We start from the raw sequence: 18,967 nt of genomic DNA, 5'->3' as shown, positions 1-18,967 counted from the left end.
GAAGGTATAAGAGTATTATTAAAAGCAACATAGGAAGGTGACGAGGAGTGATTGTTATATTAATAGAACAATGTTTCTTTTAGTTAAAGGTTTTAATAATGTTTATTTTAATTTATGGTTTTAGATCAATTTGGACAAGGTAAGGGAGTCGATATTTTTTTTAAAAGCTATATATATATATATATATATATTTTTTATGATTGTGGAAACTTGGTTAGATAATGTGTAGTTATTTGTTTTAAGTTTTGGAGTTTTGTTTGAGCATATTTATTTATAGAATTTTTATAGGGACTTGAGTTATTTTTATAGTCTAAATATTTCGTTGTCTTTTAGGATGTGAATTTAGGTAATAAAGTACAAAATTTTATGAATATGTTAAAAATTATTTTAATATAATTGATAAAAAAATTATAAATTTAGAATAGTTAAATAATATTTTTAATAGGGTTTAGAGTATTGCTTAAAATTGTTTTTGTTTGTTTAAGAGTTTGTTTTTATGGGACATAAAGAAATACGTTAACTGTTCAAGATTGAGACTATTAGTGGGTTATTTCACGTGGAGTGGTCTTTTTCGAATAATAATGACGAGTCAACTAAGACTTAGACTACTAGCAGGTTATTTCAGTGGCCTGGTTTTCCTTGAATGACAATGATGAGTCAGTTTTCGTTGCTAATAATAATTAGAGATGAGTGCCTCACTACTATTTTGACAACTAAATTATAATAAATTTTCTCACAATGTAAAAAACACCTTTAATAATAATAATAATAATAATTATTATTATTATTATTATTATTATTATTATTATTATTTTTATTTTTATTTTTATTTTTATTTTTTTTATTATTTTTTTATATTAAAATAAATTCTTAAATTTTTTTGATTGAGACTATTTACACAAAATAAAAAAAATGTTATTTTAAAAAGATCTTCATCAAAATTAGCAAAAACGAAATTTTATAGTTTTTTAAACGGTTTAGGAAACAAAATCCATACCCGTTTAGCTCTGTTTTTTGACATCAAATTTGTTAAGGGCATATTGCTTAAACTATGGCTATCAAATTTTGTTAGGGGTATATTGTTTAAACTATGGTTATCAAAATTGTTAAAGGCATGTTGTTTAGAATATGAATATAACTATCGATTTCTGTGGTACTATGATTTTTATGAAATGAGGCCTAATGATTTTATGTATCTTAATATAATATTGTTTATTTTAATTAATAATGTTTATTTTATTTATATAAATTAATTAATGTAGGATAATGAAATTAATATTCTATTTTTCAAAAAAATAAATTATTATATAATAATAAAATTGATGGGAAATATATGTTTTTCGGATTAATTATAAAATAGTATGAAAATAATTTGTTACGATAGGGGGGTTTATACTTGGTAGGCAACATGTTCTCTGGTACCTTCTTGTACCAGTTTCTTCAATAAAGAAAAGTAGTAGTAATGTGCATCATTAGTTGGTGAATACAGCTGCCCCATAACAACTTGAGGTCCCGATGCGCCCAAACTTTCCAGAGTGTTGATATGTAGTAGGATAAGTAGTAGGATGGATCTCTTGCATCATGGAGGGTGGGTAAGTTTAATGGGGAGAGAGCCAGGCCCATAAAAGTCATTATGCCTAGCTTTCATGGTAAATATACCATTCTAAGCAAGAAACATCTCTTGAGGGGTTCTCATTTTTTCCTAGAAGAAGATTTAACTGTAAAAAAACAGGAGGAAAGAAGGGAGGAAATTTTAAAGGTTAGGGCAACAAGAGATGAAGGCAAGAGAGCATGGATTTATAAAGGCAAAGTTGTGATAGCGCGATTTGGACCTCCTTCCAAAGAGAGCAGCAAGATGGTAATAAAGAAGAGGCAACAAAATCTTCAACAGGAAATCAGAAAGCAAAGTTAGTATGGGAAAGCAGGGACAAAGACTCAAATGTGAGTCTTGCATGTCAAAATAAATAGAAATCAAGTCATACCCAGGTTTCCTTAAGATTAGTTTATTGGAATTGCAGAGATTACCCATGGAAATGAGGACCAAGGTTAGGGCCTATTGAGGAAGATAGAGACATAATTTGCCTCATAAAAACACATGAGCATGAAGGGTGCAAGACACCTTGGTTTGAAGGATACTGGAAGATGGCAATGTGGAACAAGGCAGTAGGGAATGGCAAAGGGCATGGGGCTATCATGGTTTTAGTAAGGAAGAAAGAAGGTTGTCTCATTCAGCTAGAAAAAGAAGACTCAAATAAGAAATTCATTTGGTTTAAAATATCAGAAAATGGAAACTACATCAGAATTGCAGCATGCTATTTTACATCGCAGGTTTCAAAAATCTACAAAGGTAGAGGGCTTGACCACAAAGATCCATTTGCAGCCTTAAAAGAAGATATTACAACGTATTTGCAGCTAGGTGAAGTCATTATAGTGGGTAATTTCAATGCTAGGACTGCAAGTGAGCAAGCTAGCAATGTTTGTTGTAAAGATGATTGTGACCCTATTTGGATTACAGAAGAAAGTAATCATCAGTGGGAAAGAATTTCAGAGGACAAGGGATGCAATCTCTTTGGTGAACAATTTCTTACTCTATGTGGGGCCTTTGATTTAGTCATTTGTAATGGCTTGACTAGATGGGAAAATTCTGGTAATTTCACTTGCAATACTTACAATTGAGCAAGTGTGGTAGATTATGTAATTTTCTCACATGCTTTGTGTGAGAACATGGAGGAAGTTTTGATTAGAGATCATCTATGGGAATTGAAATTAGATCACAAGCCAATTTATTTATGTTTCTCTTGGATTGGAAAGAAACAATTAGAGTCAGAAACTCAGCATGTCCAACAAAATCTCCCACAGGGCAGAATTATTTTGACCCCAGAAAATTGTAATACCTTCAAAATAATGCTAGACAATCTCTCGAGAAGGAAAAATTACAATTCACTGCATTCATAGTCATGAGTTAACACATTTAATTCAATGCGCACTTGCAAAGTGCAAAAGATCAAAAATTAATAAGTCTGAAACAAATTGCTTACCGGTTAATGCTTGGTTTGACGAGGAATGCAAAAAGGCAAGGAGAATGTGGAAAGAGTCAAACAAGGATAACATAAAGCTCAAAGCTCACAAGTAGCTATTAAGCAAGAAAAAGGTCAATTTCATGGTTTGAAGGAGGGAAGAACTAATCTTCCTTGGGAAAAATATTCCCAAATTATTTTGGAAGGAGCTCCAACCGAAAAAGATACAAATTGGAAATAATATTACAGCTTCTAAATGGTTTGACTATACAAGACAAATCTGTGAGCAAGTTCCCAAGGTTTACCCTCCCCCCTTGGTCAACACTAATACTGAACTCTTCACGGTACAAGAGGTAGAGATGGGTATCAAGAAGTTGGGTGTTGGAAAAGAAAAAGACTTAGCTGAGCTCCCGGCAATATATATAAAGTGGGGCTCAAATATTCTTGCACAGGTTCACATTACAAAAATCTTCAACAACATCATACAACAAGGGCTCCCCACATATTGGACAACCAGTCTGGAAATACCTCTTTTCAAGAGCGATGATATCAATAATCCCTCCAATTATAGGACCATCATGATAAACCCTTTGTTTGCAAAGCTATTTGGAAGCATGTTAGAAAACAAAATTAGAAATTGGGCAGAAGAAAGAGATAAGCGTGCTAAAGGGAAAGTAGGTTTTAGACCTAAACATTCCACAGTTGATCATTGTATAACTTTAAGGCATATCATTGAAAAAGTTTGGGAGAAAAAAGAAGAAGTCTTTTGTTGCGTTGTTGATTTCAGAAAAGCGTTTGACTCGGTTCCTAAGGATAAGATTTGGCACAGAATGGAGGAACTTGGGGTTCCTAAACATTTGAGAGCAGTTGTGCATAGGCTGTATGAAGAGGTGAAAGTCAAAATTAGAACTTCAGCATGCATTTCTGAAAGTTTTAGAAGCGATATTGGGGTCAAGCAACGTTTCCCACTGTCTCCTACCCTTTTTGGTTTATACATCGGCAAGCTTGAGGAGTGGTTAAATTCGCAAGGGGGTGATAGTATCTATTTGGGCAAGTTTGTTATAAGGCTTATTTTGTATGCATATGACCTTATTCTGATTGCTAAATCGACTATTGGTTTGGAAGATCACTTACTATCCCTTGAGCATTTTTGTATAAGTGTGGGGATGCAAGTCAATATCAACAAAAAGAAAATTAGTGGTGTTCTCTAAGAAAAGAAAACATAACCAACATAAGTTCTACTTTGAAGGCAACATTTTGGAAGAAGTTGCGGATTACAAATACCTTGGAATTGACTTCAACAAAAATCTAACCTGGAATGATTGTAGAAAGAAAAGAACTTTAGGGGTTGGAAAGAATTTTATGCTTTTCAAAATAGGGGTAGAGAGGCAGAGTTACGGGACTGGAAAACCACTCAAACTCTTTTTGGGCTTCTAGTGATTTCGGTGATTCTCTATGGTTGTGAACCATGGGCCAGCAGTACATCTGACATGCAATGGAGACAAATTGAGAAAATTCAGAAGCATTTGATTACACACAAATTTAAGATTTAAAGTGCAGTTTCTTATGATATCTTGTTAAGTAAAACATGGACTGCTCCTATTGAAGCAATTGCTATGGTGTGAGTCATAAGGTAATTAAAAAAAAAAGCAAATGGAAGAGGGTAGATGGCCTAATGTTGTCTTTAATGATATATTGTGCAAGAGCAAAAAAACTTGGATGAAGCAAAATAAAAAATGGTTTAGTAAATGGGGTATTGTCTTGAATGTGGTCCCATAAACAACAAAGAGATAAAAACTTTTGTTATGGAAAAGTTCCACAAGCGTACTTGGGATAAGGAGCTAGGAAGAAAGAAAAATTATTATATTGAAGTGTTTAATCCACTCATAGTCATCAACCAAAAGCATACATAGAGGCCAATATCTCTTGGAGAGCCAAAATTCTTATCGCTAAGTTAAGGACTAATTCTCATCAACTTTGTTGTGAAACAGGGTGCTGGAAAAGGCTAAAGGAAGTGTGGGAGGAAAGAGTATGCATTTTTGTTCTTCCGGAAAAGTGGAAACATAAAAACATTTCATTTTAGAATGTGAGGCCTTCAAAGACAACAGGAAAAATTATGCAGATATGCTAACAGCTAGCTCTTGGGATAATCTATTTAGCAAGGGGTTTGTTGAGAAGCTGGGAGCATTTATTTTGAAGCATCATAGAAAAAGGGCCGAATACATCGAAGCAATTTGTCCCATATGCTATCTTTAGCCTGGTGGACATTATAAATAATTTCTTTCTTTCTTCTTTCAATTAATTAGTCCTCGCATTTTGAGAAGTCAGAAGTTCCGAAATAGAATCGACTCTTTCTTCTTTCAATTAATTACTCCTTGCATTTTGAGAAGTCAGATGTTCCGAAATAGAATCGACTCTGATTTCTCTGCACAATTTTTATCTCCACAATGGGAAATTTTGATTAAAAAGAATAATATTTTTTAAATATAAACTAATAATAATAAATTATAAAATTATAAAAATAAATTATAATTTTTTTTTAACCGCAACGGATATTTTATTAAAGGGTGGCCAAAGCCATATCAAGTTTTACATTTTCCTGTTTCTAAAAGAACAGATTTCTGCATTTACAAGATCAACTTGTCCTTTTAAGGAATGGCTGCCATGTACGGTTCTCCTGCATCTATGCTGATCATGTTCTTTTCTAGATTACATCCAATATTTGCCAGGCTGTCTGCTTCTGTGTTTAATTCTCTGAGGATGTGGTAGATTTGAACTGAAGAGAAGTCCTTCAAGAGTCTATTCACTCTTAATATCTGTTTGTTCAATATTGGATCCTTGAGCCCTTTCTTATTTAATAGAGATTTTATCAGCAATTCTGAGTCTCCAAACACTAGAATTTCCTTTGGGTTTCCTTTTCTGACCAGTTGGCAAGCTTTTAAAAGACTGAGGACTTCTGCCTGATTGTTGGTTTTAATTCCGAGACCCCAGCTGTAATCCTCTTTTCTTCCATTCGGGAAGTAGATGACCCCCCCAGCTCCTGACCTGCCTGGATTACCTTTCGAAGCTCCATCAAAGAAAATAGTGCATTTTCCTTGAGATTTCCACCACTTCTGGAAGTTTTCCAAAGTGTCTCGAATCTGCCAGTTTTCCTTGTGTTTTGGGCGAGTGATTAAAGAAGGGCTCGATGAAGGAATGTAATCACCCAGCCATGCTCTTTCTTCATCTCTTAGGGAGTTGTCTCTGACATTGGTTTGTCTCATAGTTTCTATAAGTAGTTTCTTGGCCTTTTCTGCGACATTTCCTGCAGACATTTCTTTTTGATTAAAAACAATTTCATTCTGGGAGAGCCACAACTTCCAGCACACATATTTTGGAGCTGCAATCCACACCTTATGCCAAAGAGTCTTGTCTGCGATGCTGTAAGGATACCGAGATTTCCAAGACAAAAACATGTCTGTTATTGAACAATGCACCGGTGGACTAACATTCAGTCCCGCCAAGAAGTTGGCCCAGGCCATCTGTGCATACTCACATTCAATGAACATGTGAGCTGAGGTCTCCAAGGCTTTTTTGCAGAACACGCATCGATGTGGACCTGCAATGTTCCTTTTACAAAGATTTTCTCCAGTCAGTATTTTGTTATGAAACAAGGTCCAGAAGAAGAAATTGATCTTCGGGATGCTGAAGTTTTCCCAGATCTGCCTCCACACTGCTTCCGGGTGCAAAGAGTCCTTTTTGCCTTGCATCTGTAAGTACCCTTGCTTGGCTGTGTAAACCCCTGTTTCTCCCCAACCCCATGAATCTTCCTCGTCTTTGTGCACTGGAGTGAAGTCTGTGATTGCATCCATGAAGTAGTTTAGCTGATTTTTTAGGTGTGCTGGTATGTTGGGCAGAGTCCAACACTGCCAATTGCCTTTGTTATCCCACTCTGCAATGTCCTCGATTTTCCTGATTCCTTTTGATCTTAACCATACTCTTAAATCTGCGATTTCGTTTATGACCGAAAGAGGAGGGTGGCCCATGATTCAGTCTCTCCACAGCAATGATTTTTTGCCGTTCCCTGGAATTTTATACAAATGTGTCATGAAGAAGTCTAACCCTTTGCAACAAAGCCTCCAAGCCTGTGTTCCTCTAGGAGAAGGCGCTGGGCTATAGGAAATGATCGACCAATTTCTGAGATATTTTAAATTTAAGAGCTGGCTGATTGGATGCGTGGGTTCAGATATAAGCTGCCACAGAAGTTTGCAACCCAAGGCAAGGTTTGCATGTTGGGAGTCTCTGATTTGGAGTCCACCTTCAGCAATGGGGCGCTTCACCATTTCCCAATTAACTAAGTGAAATCGATTGTTGTTCCCCTTCCCTCCATTCCACAAAAAATTCCTCATTAAACAAGAGATCTGGTCTGCGATTTGCCTTGGAGCCATTAACAAGGAGGCTTGGAAAGTGGGCAGTGCTGAGAGCACCGAACGGATGAGAGTGAGCTTGCCGCCTGTGGAAAGCCAGACTCCGCCCCACGCTGCTATCTTTTTTTTAAACTTGGATATTACCTCCTCCCACAAATAATTTCGATTGGATCCCATCGTCAACGGGAGACCAAGGTACTTTATTTTATCCCACTCTGCATAGCCTTTGAATCCCAATTCACTGGCTATCCTTTCAATTGTTTTTTGATCGGTATTCCATCCATAGACTGCACTCTTCCTCTCACTGATAAGTGCTCCAGTGACACTACAGTACTTTTGGAGAATTGTCTTGAAGGATTTAGCAATTCTCATGGAAGCGCCCCCGAGCAGAAGTGAATCATCGGCAAAAGGCGCATGGTTTACTGGGGCTGTGCCTTGTACGATTCTTATCCCAGGAATGATGCCACTTTGTTGCTCCTGTGTCAACTTTCTGCTTAAAGTGTTCGCCATCAGAATATAGAGAAAGGGAGACAAGGGGCAACCTTGCCTCAGTCCCCTGGTGGCTAAAAAGAACTCTGTTGGTCTCCCATTTACCATTGGAGCTATCCAGATGTTTTCAATGCAGGCTTTAATAAGGTTTATGAATTCCTTTCTAAACCCAAAGGTTGCAAGCACTCTAAGCAGGAAAGAACGGTTAACACGATCAAAAGCATTACTCATATCTAGTTTAATAATCATACCTTGCTCTTTCTGAGAGTGGCTGGAATGGAGAGCCTCTTGGATTTGAATGACATTGTCCAAAATTTGCCTGCCTTTCACAAATCCTCCTTGGGCTGGAGAGATGAGTTTTTGAAGAAGAGGCTTAATTCTGTTTGCCAGCAGTTTAGCTACGATCTTGTATGATGTATTACAAAGAGAAATTGGCCTGTATCTATCAAAGGATCCTGGGTTTGTTTCCTTTGGAATTAAGGCAAGAAATGTCGATTTTATTCCTCCACCCACTTTTGCCTTTCTCAAGGTTCCTCTTATCATTCTGAAGAGGTCAGTTTTGATAATCTCCCAACAAATTCTATAAAAATGTGCTGTGAAACCGTCGGGACCTGGGGCTTTGTCTGGCTCCATAGCCCAGACTATATTAGTTATCTCTTCTTCCGTTACAGGTCTCATCAGAGAGTCATTATCTTCCTCACTGACTAGATTTGGAATGGTTGAGAGAAACTCTACTTCATCCTCCTCGTTCCCATTACTTTCTGCACTCAGAAGACTCTGAAAGTGATTTACAGGTGCTTCTTTGATTTGAGAAAATCCTTTATGGACCTGATCACTGGTACTGGTAATTTCTGCTATATGATTACGCGAAAGACGGGCCCTGCAATGTCTATGAAAATATGAGGTATTTCTGTCCCCAGATTTGAGCCACAGGCTTCGAGACTTTAAACGCCAATATTCCTCTTCATTTCTAAAGGAACAGTATACATTCCTTTGTGCAGATTTTTCATTAGCTAAATCTGTAGAGGAGGGATCTTTCTCCTCCATTTCAAGTTGTATTCCTTCCAATTGAAGAACTGCCTCCTTCCTCTGTCTATTGGGAGATTGCCTGGATTTCTTTATCCAGTTTTTGAGCGCTTTTTTTGTGTTTTTCATTTTTTGTTCCCACACATAGCTTGGGGAACCGAATACATCTATCCTCCATGCTGCTTGAACTGTTTCTATAAACCCTTCTTTCCCTGCCCAAAGGGGGTTGAAGCGAAATGGAAGGGGACCTAAATCTTCTTCTTCTTTTAGGCATAAGAGGATAGGCTTATGATCCGATGTGAGCTTTGGGAGAATCTTGGTGAATACTATTCTTTTGTCCATCATTAGAGAGCTACTGATGAGAAACCTGTCCAATCTGGCAGAAATATGATTTTCTCCGGTTCTATTGTTTGTCCAGGTGTATTTGCCTTTCACTGGTTTGAAGTCTACCAAATCCCATTGCAGAATCAGATTGCCCACTGTATTGATGAAAGGATCTCTAGACTGAATCCCTCCCTTCTTTTCTTTGGGATCTAGAGTTATATTCAGATCACCACCTATGACTAAATTTGAGGGGCTGATTTGTGCTATATAATCCAGAAGTGTCCTCCAACACTCTCTCTTTTCTTCATACTGAACAGGGACATACAAGTTAAACAGAGCGAGGGAAAGATTGCTTACGGTGTGACGCAGCTCTGTGAAGATCCAATGTTGGGTTGCTAAGAATCGTTCTAGGGAGAAGTCTTTTGTCCAAAAAGTACCTATTCCTCCAGCTGTACCTCTTGCACTAACAGCCTTTCCTAAATCAAATTTCCATTTCATAGCACTGGTGTTTAGAAGAGTTTCCCCTTCTATTTTGGTCTCTTGGAGCATTAGGATGTCCGCGGTCTCCATCTTCAATAAGTCTTTGATAGCCTCTGCCTTGTTGGGATTACCCAGACCCCTACAGTTCCAAGAGATCAACTGCATCATTTACCGCTTATAGGGGTAGGCCCTCCTCCTTTGGAGGCTCTAGGCCTGATATTCCTCCCTAGTGTCATTTCGATAGTAGCTTGACTGCCTAGGGTTTTTTGTCTTTCTGACTCCTCTTCTCTAGCTTCCTTGTTTGATCTTCTCCCAGCCCTTTTTGTTGACCTTTCAAATGTTTCATCATCTGATGATCCCATATTCTCTACGGTTTTCTTCTTTTTTTTTATTATATCTGCGTATGTAGGGGAAGAGATATTGCATGAGTTGGGGATTGGGTTATTACCTAGTTCTGTGGATTCAATATTCTCTTGCTGTGGAGGTTCTTCTTCCCCTGCTTCCGGTGGATCTGAAGGAGGCGTGAGGATCTCAAAGGGGTTTTTGTCCCCCTCATTGCCTTTTTTTTCACTGCTACCAGCGTTTTGGTTACTCGTGCTTCCATTATCTGTTTTGTTCTCTGCCCCTTTAGCCTTGTTTTTGTTATTCTGCCCGCTGAATGTTGTCTTCTTTGCCTGTTTCCATTGTTCTTCTTTTTCCTTCTCTGATGTCTCCTCATTTCTTTTTTTGCAGTATCTTGCAAAGTGCCCGTACTCATGACAGAATCGACACTTGAATGGCAGCTGTTCATAATCAAGCTCTTGTATGTGTGTCCAGTTTGCCACCGATAGCTGAATCGCTTCGGGTAATCCTGTTTCCAAATCGACCTCCACGCAAATCCGTGCACAAGAGTACTGATCCTTCCTTGGGGCCTGGTCTATGTATTTTCCAAGTGCATTTCCAATGGATTGGAGGGAGCTTTGATTCCAGCAATGCAGAGGAAGATGCGGGAGGCGCACCCAAACAGGAACCGCCTTGGGCACGTCTTGCGCTGGATCAAAATCAGTAGACCATTTGTTCAAGTAGAGGCCTTGAGGCCCCATGAAGTATGGCTCGTTTCTGAAAATCAGGCCTCTGTCCTCTGTACTGTCAAACAAGAAGACAAAAAACCCTTTGCCTACAAAATAGATCTTGATTCCTTCGTTTACCAAAGGTAGCCAATTCCTTTTGACCCATTCTTCGACTGCTCTCGGGGATGGCCACAAACCGGTGAACTGATCGATCAGACCTTTTTCTGCAAGGTTTAGCGCGGATCTACAGATTTCCTCCTCAGGTAAGGCTACCTTGGGTATGCTGTCCAGTTTTTTGACGAATTTTTGCTGCTGGCCAGAGGCCTGACGTTTTCCTGATGCTGAAACGAGAGCCTTGAAGGCTTCGATCTCCGGGGGGTAGGGGGGAGGGGTCGCAGGGCCGCCTCCATGCTCCATGAGGGAGGGCGCAAGTGGGATCTCTCAGAAGACGCGCTAAGGTTGCAGACGCGTGAAAGCAAGGGTTAAATCAGTTAAAATAAATTATAATTTTGATTTTTAATACTATTTTATATATGGTTTAAATCAATAATTTATCATTTTTATATTTTTATTTATTTTTACACATAATAATAATGGTTAATTTACATTGAATTGATTTATTTTTTTGGTTCTTGGTCAGACTCTACTCTTAACAATTATGCAAGTTTTTACCTCTTTACAATTGTTAGTGGCAAAGCTGTCGTGCAACATTTGTTATTAAATGAAATCGTGAATGCATAAGACTCTCTTAGTGTTGACATTGTAGGGTTGAAAGAAATTGTATTCAAACCCTAATTAACATTGTAGATTTTAGATAATAAAGTGTTTAAGGTTTAATTATAATTCTAAAAAATTTAACTTTTATGTTTCTCAGTGCCAATCTTAAATTATACTATATGTTATAAATTATTTTCCAGCCTAAATCCATATAATTCCGAATTTATCATTCACCAAAAAAAATCCAATTCATAAAAATACAAACTTTTTTTCTCATATAGATAAAAAAATCAAATTCATAAAACTGTAAACTTTTTTAATATAAATTTTTAATTTAATAGTTTGAATCTTATTAAATAAAAATAATTGACTATACCACCCGGTAAATACTTCAGGAACAAAATCTTCTCCCTTTCTTTTTAAACCTATATTCCAACCTCCTATCAAATATATTATCAATGCTATATAAATATAATAATTTATATATTTAAAATACAATTTAAATAAAAATAAATTACAAATTCACCAAAAACCAGAACAAAACAATTATGCCCTATGTTAAAGTAAAGCATATTATTCCGCCTTCCACATTAACTTTTGGTGGCTCAAGTTATTCCTTCGATTATGATATGGAGGGGCGTGTACTTGATAGGCATTATATAAGTAACATATTATTTCATCTTTGTTGAAATCTTTACTGACATATTATATGATGATGATGATGATGGTGATGGTGATGATGATGGTGATGGTTATGGTTAATGTCCACTAAGACCAAATTAGTCTATCGGACCTACAATTTTCTTACTTTTTACTTGTCTGGCTCCTCGTCTTTCTTGGCGAGATTGGTGTTGTAGCTTTCTTTTTTTTCTCTACGGTCTTCCAACTTCCTTTATCTTGCATCTCCTTCATCTCTTCTGGTTCTTGGGACATTGGTGTCTTAGCTTCGCGATCTATTGTGTTCGTTCTTTTGAAGATAGTCGGAGAATAAGTTTGGTCTGGGAGATCTGCTTTGCTGTTAAATGAAGATTTATTTTCTGCGGCATTCGAATCCTCATAATTGTTGATTTGTTGGGGTGGGCTTTCTCCTTGCTTGTCTTGAGAGTTGTTTCTTTCTTCCCTGATTTCTTGTGACTCAGAGTTTTCTCTAGAATATTCTTCTTTGATGACAGTGTAGTATTCTTTTTGTGCTCCTTCCCACCATGTAGATCTATGGTGTTTTTTTCTAGAAAAATTTTTCTCAGAGGCTTTTGGGCAATTTTTGGCTAGATGCCCTGTCTCAAAGCAAGATCGACATCTGAAGATGACACTTTCATAATCAAGTTTCTGGTTCCACACATAGTCTTTACTTGTTAGGTTTATTTCAGCTGGGAATCCGGCGCTGAAGTCCATTTCCACATAGATGCGTGCATAGGTGGTTCTGGCATATTTCTCTGTTTCTGGGCACCTGCAGTAAAATTTCCCAATTTCATTTCCGATGGCTTTTAGTGAAGAGAGATTCCAGATATGCAAGGGTAGGCTTGGCAATCTCACCCAAACTGGTGCTGAGGTTATCACTGCTCTAGAGGGATCGAATGACGGGTTCCATGGCTTCATGAATAGGCTTGATTTTTCCCAAAACCAAGGGCCGGAATCTAGAATATATTGTCTGCTTTCAGGATTTTCAAAATCTACTATAAAGAAAACCCTAGCACAGGGGTAGATATTAATTTCATCAGAAATGACAGGCTTCCATACCTCTGAAATCCAATTGTGGAGTGCTATCAGCCGCGGCCAAAATCCATTGAACCGACAAATTAGGGCACTTTCGGAAAACTTCAAAGCTTCATTGAGTGAGGCCTGGACCACTTGGATAGTGGGAGCTGGGGCTTCACTGACGATATGGGTAGGAGATTGCCCTCCAGAGGCCAATGAGCCACCAGTGATTTTTGCGAAGCTCGGAGCCATATTTTACTTGCCCGTAGAACCCAGCCTTCAAAAATACTGTTGGACCAAGATTCTGTAGTAACGACACAACTTGAGCGATTCGTGATTCGTAATTATTAATCCTTCGACTAATTTCTTTTGCAATGTTCTCGCACGTCCAAAACTACACGCTTTACCAACGCCGCTTCATATCTGTTTGTGTGGTCGAGTGTCTAGCTTGACAAATCAGAAATTCTGAACAGAGCCGCTTTCCATATTTCAATTTCTTCTGCTTTGTGAATTCTGCTACTGCGATAATGTTGGAATGTCTGCGCAAATGGGCTGCTAGATCGCTCTGGATGACGCACCTGTGGAGGAGTTACTTTATAAAACAGAGGAATCACCGTTCATACACTCGGCCAATGATCCCACGTGAGGTCGTATTGAAAAACAGAATTTAAATACTACCCACCACAAAGTAGAGGCGAGAAGATACTTAAGTTACCACATTCATAATTGATTTGATAGTGTCTTACATTATCTTTTATTTAGATTTTGATTTCATAGTGTCTTAAGTTATTTATTATTTAGATTTTGTGGCACCAAATTATTGTGATTTTTTTCCCAATTTTCATAATTAAATTTTTAATGAGATATGCTAATGAGTTTAATATAGATATTAGATATAGATATAGATAGAGATAGAGATAGAGATAGAGATAGAGATAGAAAATTATTGTTTTTATATTTAGTTGTAAAATATATTTTTTAAATTTAAGTAAATTTGGTAATATATATATATATATATATATAAACTAAATAATTCAAATATAAAAATAATAAAATCTTTATTTGTATGTAACAAATATTTTGAAATTTAAATTTATAATGAAAATATTAATATTAATAATATTATTATTTTTAATTAAATTATTATTATATTTTATTTTATTATTTTTATTAAATTATTATTATATTTTATTTTATTGTTATTATTATTATTATATATTATAAAATTATAAAAATGATTTTTAAATTATTTATATGAAAAAAAAAATCAAATTTATTAATGTGATATCTATATATATATACAAGTTTTATAATATTTTCTGAGTGATTAACTTGATATGAGATTGAGGCTAGCTTGTTCATTAGATGAGAAAAGATAGATTGAACTACAATAAAATGCTAATTGAACCTAGAAACTTTTAAAAAAATTTAATTCGCAAAATAAATTCTATCTTCAATCTCTTTAAACTTCATTATATATATAAATAAATAAATATATAAGCTATTTCTTTTATATCAATTTAAATAATATATCTCATAAAAATAATATATAAAAACTTTCATTTATCTTTATATCACTTTATTAAAATAGGACTTACTTCATTTATTAAAATGTGATTTATTTTTCTTTTTTCATTCAGTTAAAAAAATTAATTTCTAATAATTCTCATAACATATATAAATAATTAAATATTCAAATAATTCCTATGGATTTAAATAATATATCTCATAAAAATAATATATAAAAATTTGTCCTGAAGATGAACCATATTAGTTGGTTAGACCAAATATTTTTAACTTAATTTTTTTCCTAAAATCTTCATATATCAACCCTATATAAAACTTTCATATACATGAATTAAATTAATTATTATATAAATAATATGAAATGTTGTTATTGAATAAACGATAGTTACCAAGTTCAAGTTCGAATTCGGATTCGAATTCGATACGATATTATAAAAATTCAACTAGAAAAATTTCAATTCGGAAAAAATTCGATAGTATATATCTTAAACATTTAAATATATATACTCTTTTTCTTGTAACAACAATGCGTTCAATTTTTCCCCATTCATTTTGAAATTTAAATAATTTTTAATAATTTTAATCAATATAGAGAATTTTAAAATTAGAGTTTACTTACTAAAACTATAACCACATTTGTCTTAGCTCCAAAATCTCTCTTCTTTTCAAAATTCAAAACTTCCCTCTTATTTTCAAATCTTATTTAAAAATATTTTATGATTAATATTTATTTAAAAATTAAATATTCTAAACTCAGAACTACTTTTCTTTAATTTCAAATTTTATCTAAAATCTTTTATAATTAATACATATTTAAAAATTAAACATTCAAAAATATGTTTATAAAATTTCTCTTGATATAAATATATTATATTTAGAAAATCAATTAATTATTATAAAATTTACTCTTCAAGATTTTGCTTCTTTCTTTATTATCTAAACCCTTTGAAGCAATACTTAAATTAAAAATAAGAAATTTTTTTCACTCAAAATTTGTTTCCATTTCCTATCTACAATCCGGTGGCCTTTCTATTTCCTACTGCAATAAAGCACCTATGTATTTAAAGATTACTACTTTACTATTCTCAAAATCGCAAATTAACAAAGATCACTGAACTTACTATTATCTGAAAGACAAATTAACAAATCCTTACAAGAAATTATAATAAATATAAATAGTGAATTTTGTGTTATCCAAATGAAGTTACCATGAACCGAATCGAATTTTCATCGAATTATTCGATGTTCGAATCGAATCAAATTTTCATCGAATTATTCGATGTTCGAATCGAATTGTCGAATTTCGGTATTGATTTCTCTGATACGGGCGTAAGCTATGGAATAAACGCTAATGAACATTTAAAAAATGCAATGCAATGCAATTTCATATCAAAATAATTTTATACAATATCGTGTAAGTGTTTTATGAATACACTGAAATACATACATGTATAATTGAATATGAAAAAAGTAAAGTATTAAGATGGAATCTCGAATACATGTACAATTGATGTTGCATGAATATGAAAAACTAGTCAGATGGAATACATATAAGGTGAATAGCAGAATAGAATGAAGCTTTCATTTATGTAAAGATTTTCATGTCAAATGTCGCACTAAATTTACATGCTGCTTTAACATAAAAAGATCAATACGCGGAAACTTACAATTATCTCAGAACAACAACAAGATGGTCAATATGTTATGTTGAAACTTCAGAATGTGTTGTTCTGGATTGAATTGAATTGAGAGTTGAATACATGCAGCATGAAGATAGAAAATGGATTGAATATTTGACTTGCAGGCACAGTTGATCACTAAATAAGTTCAAGTCCGTCTATATAAGTTTCACCCAGTTTCCACGGCTGGGAATTCCAGAATGAACGACGAACAGAAGATAAAATCCGGGAGGAGCCAAGGCTGCATTAGGCGGAGCCGTAACCGTAACCTGATAAATCACTTCTAAAAGTTGCACAACCTCCACGATCTGCAGTCTGAGAAGCCTCTGGTTCATGGAATAACCGTGAGTGGTAAACGACGGCGCCAGCATTGTAACAGAAATGCTTTCCTTTTCTTGACCGACCATGTTTTGCAAGTAAAATCTCAAGGTGAAGCTACGGCCATAGAGCATGGCAGACTGCGAGGACGTGATTACGGGCCGATGCGAATCGTTCTCAGGTGCGAGATATGGGGGAGAAAACGCCTCCAAGCTGAGATCTGTGGGATAGAGAACGCCAGTAAAGTTGTACTGGACGTTGGGATTGCTGCCGCCAACAATAACGCGACCATCAGGGAGCACATGGCAACTGGAATGGTAAAGCCTGGGAGTGGCGGAGGGAGTGAGCACCTCAAACCGAAGTGGGGCGGGAGTTGATGGCTTATAAAGAAGAGGATAAAGAACGGGGTCCCGGGCGAAGCCCCATCCGGCGGAGCCCTTGGAAGCTCCGTTGACGATGAGTACGTCACCAGTTGGAAGAAGGAGCATGTCCCCCATTACCCTGGGCATGGGCATGCTCTCCATCAGCCACTGTGGATCAGAATCCATGAATCTCAGACGTCCGCAGGTGTTGGAAGCTGTAATGAAATTCCCTCGGTTCGCCTCCGTATACGAAGACTCACCTCCCCCGCCGCAGATCAGCACTTCCGCATCTCCAGCTCCAGCTCGTGGATCCAGCGGGAGGAGAAGGGAGGAGCCAGAGCTGGGGTAGTTCCTGGCATAGCCGGGCATGTCCGGGTAACGCCGCACCACGCGGTTGTTGACATAGTCGAAGAGAATGGATTTTGTGTTGGCGAAGATGAAGAGATTGCCGTCAGGCGCAAGGTGGACGAAAGGATAAAGATTATTCTCGTTCGAATCCAACGATTCTTTAAGGAACGGGAAATCGTACACTGACTCGCCTTGCTTCTTTGGGACGAACTCGTAGTTGAACTGTCGTCGCCCGCCGACGACGATGATTCTCCCGTCCGGCAGAATGTGATCCGTGGCGTACCATCGCCTGTTTGCCAGCCCGCTTGGAATTTCGATCCAATCGCAGAAATCGCAGGGGCTCAATACCCTGACTGCTTTATCGCCGTCGTTGAAACCGCCGGTCTGGATCAAACGGCCGTCGGGCGCCATCGCCCCCGAGGAACACCATGTGTCTGTCTGAACTTTAAGGGGGCGGACGTGGTTCCTCTGGACGTCGTACTCGATGGAATGCGCCCAGCAGTCTTTCTTCAGGACTTCATCGGTTGGATCGATCCGGCATTTCCCAAACGGTAAAGAGATATTGGATGGGCCGAAATCAGTACGGTCGAAAATGATAATCTTATTGTTGGGCAGGAGGGCCATGTGCATGGCAGACACACCCGAGTTGTTCATCAGAACCTCCCATTTCCCGCCTTGCTGTTCCGCAGCCGCGGGCACTGAAATGAAGGAAAAAAGCAGCAGCAACAGTGCCCACACCATCACCATCTCGTTTCTTGATTCGGGTTTCAGGAAACGCCAGCGTTCTTTCATAGCAAAATCTTGATTGAAGCAACTGGTAGGTATCTAAATTGAAAATCAATGGCAATGTATAAACGTCATGCAATAATCGGAGCACTTTGTTTCGAACAAGTTGCAGTAAGGACTGACGTTCCACCGAATTTATAGCCACAAAAATACCCGTTATTTACACCACGTGTTTCATAAGGTCGTCCACCCCACGGAATTTCGCATTAATTTCTGCAACTTCATAAGATTTATCGATTTTTCGCTCTTTAGACATCCCATATCGTCTTAATATTTAAAAACCTTTTTCCACATCGAATGAATATTTATCCAGACTAACATTAATTTGATATTAATTGTGAAATGCGTTCCACAACAATATCATATAACATCCCATACTAACAATATGGAAATTAGTTTTATAACCGTTTTATCAATTTTAGTGAAATATTTTTACTTTAAATGAGTTTAATAATTAAATATATATATATATATATATATATATATATATATATATATATATATATATATATATTTTAAAGGTTTATACGTTCAAAATACACCTTTCTAGGTTCTCTCATTTTATCAATTATGGAAACATATTATACTAGCATTTGCACCAGACGTTGCAAAGGAAATGCCGTAAGGCATAAAGTGCAGAAATCCATTATCCATGTAGTGTGTGCATTATTCAAGAACGTGGATCTCTCTAAATTTGTTGCAAACATTTATGTTGTTGCATTGCTAATTTATTTAGAATCTACT

At 36.4% G+C, this 18,967-nt stretch overlaps 1 pseudogene; it reads right to left on the bottom strand.

Annotated features, from left to right (window-relative positions):
- Positions 1–16,567: 16,567 nt before the first annotated feature.
- LOC149222205 (aldehyde oxidase GLOX pseudogene) lies at positions 16,568–18,106 on the bottom strand (annotated as a pseudogene).
- Between the last annotated feature and the right edge of the window lie 861 nt (positions 18,107–18,967).

This window comes from Pinus tabuliformis, chromosome Q (genome assembly GCF_031772625.1).
Source record: "Pinus tabuliformis cultivar Carrire ecotype Pingquan chromosome Q, CPIR1, whole genome shotgun sequence".
In the NCBI taxonomy this organism is placed as follows: domain Eukaryota; kingdom Viridiplantae; phylum Streptophyta; class Pinopsida; order Pinales; family Pinaceae; genus Pinus; species Pinus tabuliformis.
The sequence above is the reverse complement of the archived record's forward strand: the minus strand, read 5'-3'. Positions and strand labels throughout refer to the sequence as shown.